Below are 1992 nucleotides of genomic sequence, written 5' to 3' on the forward strand. Positions count from 1 at the left end.
GAGACTGGACCTTACCGTGGTGTGGCGACCCAGTGAGCTATACTGGGGAGCGTCCGCGCGACACTCACATAATCTGTCATACCATGTTGGCCCGTAAATGAGACGAACACAGTATCCTGGCTCTCCAGGTTGGGGTTAGGAACATGTATGGCAACGTGTTCCGTAAAAAAGGGTAATGTACTTGCAGTTCCCGCCAAACACCGCTGCCTTACGGTTAGGCTTTTGAGCCAAAGGCTTTGGTTGAGAACCCTAATCGTCCTTCTGTCTAGGTGTGAGCGCCCTAGCAGTTTCTCAGCCCACGTGCAACCATGAACTGCACATATTCTAACCAACCGTAAATTACATATAATCAGTTACGCAGACCACTTTCAGTAGCCCGAAACCCGGAGCAGTCGGATTGATCACAGCAGGAAATGCCTCGGAATTTTTAGGGTTAACACTTGCTGCCTTCCCTAGTTTGCATGTTAGTGACTGCTGCTGACTACTGCAGCCCATGGGGGTTCTTGTTTCAAACAACCACATGGACTAGATGAGACCGTACACAGCTTTGAACATCATTCAATGCATAAACGATTTTGAAATCCAATAGAATTACGTTGTGCGTCGCTAACAACGTCATAACGCCTCCATGGATATCTTACGGTAATCAAAATTCTTGGTCATGAATCGGGCGGCTGTTGTTCTGCTCGCAGAGTTCAGCAGTTTGCTTGGAAACGTTTCGTCACCGAACAAGTATGCATTGATGAAGCGCTCATGAGCAAATCGCTAAGCTCGGCGAACGGATCAACAAAATCCTTATCTGAAACCAGTTAGTGCACCCGATCTACCTAGACCAAAGTTGAGAAAAAATCAATAAATTTCGATCGACGATTTTGAAGTGAGGCATACTGGGTCATCTGAGCAAGTAACCTGTCATAACCGAAGTAAGGTAGCTACATCACTTATGGTTATACTGTTCAAGCGATACTAACGGACAGCACATTGCTTCCCGGAAAGATTAAAGGATTCGCTCTGACTCCCCTCAGGTGACATCTAGTGTTTTATTCTCTAGGTCTGCGGGTTAGCCAATAGATTGGGAAGTGTGGGATAACCATCGACGGGTGGAAATCCTTCAAAGTATAATCTTGTCTGTCACATCCGTGAGACTCATGTGTAATTCCTTGGAGGAGTTTGGTGTTCATATCGATCAATCTTTCCTTCACAGCGTTTGCTCATTCTAGTTGTGGGTTGGCAAATATGAAGCTACTTTGAAACGTTTCTCAGCCCTTGTAAATGTGAGTTCGCCCAGCTGTTTTGACGACTACAGACAGCCGTTTTGAGCTCAGTAGAGCTTAGATTTCACTCAGCTAATTAGGCAGTCTATTTTTAAGTTCAACTAAAACCTGACATGAGTGACCTCGTTTAAAGTCAAGTGACACAAGTATAGATTTCGTACTAGATACGGGACTGGTTCCTATCAACCTGATGTACTGAGGTATTGCTATGCTTGTGACACGGTTGATGGTGACAGGTCTTCAATAGGGTAGTATACTGAACTGATCTGTGTGATCTGAAGCTACGGGGTGCATGACCTTTCTCAAAATTGTTCGACAGCATTTCTAAAGCCGTCATTGATTTATTCTCAGTTCGGTGATACACGATGTATCTTGATCCAGTGGTCAGGAACCATTGTTTTGCAAGGAGAATTTCACATGCCTCCTGGAGCTTTTGTTCTCTCGTATTCATATTGACTGGACTTTCAAAAAGCTGGATAGAACCTACCTGGTTATATGGTTCTTTCGTGTGCATAGCGTTATGACACGGTCTTCCATCTTCATGAGATGTGAAAGAGCTGATGAGCTGAGTCGTTCATGGTAGTTCTTCCTTGTGGACAGAGTGATCAATAGCAACTTTGCCGTGCGCACTTTGTGGTGAGGTGATAGAATCCTCACAGTATATGAGAGTTTCTATTAGCTTTTTCAGTGTTTTTTTGTGTGAATGAGGCATAATCAT

This window comes from Opisthorchis viverrini (assembly GCF_000715545.1).
Source record: "Opisthorchis viverrini unplaced genomic scaffold opera_v5_624, whole genome shotgun sequence".
In the NCBI taxonomy this organism is placed as follows: domain Eukaryota; kingdom Metazoa; phylum Platyhelminthes; class Trematoda; order Opisthorchiida; family Opisthorchiidae; genus Opisthorchis; species Opisthorchis viverrini.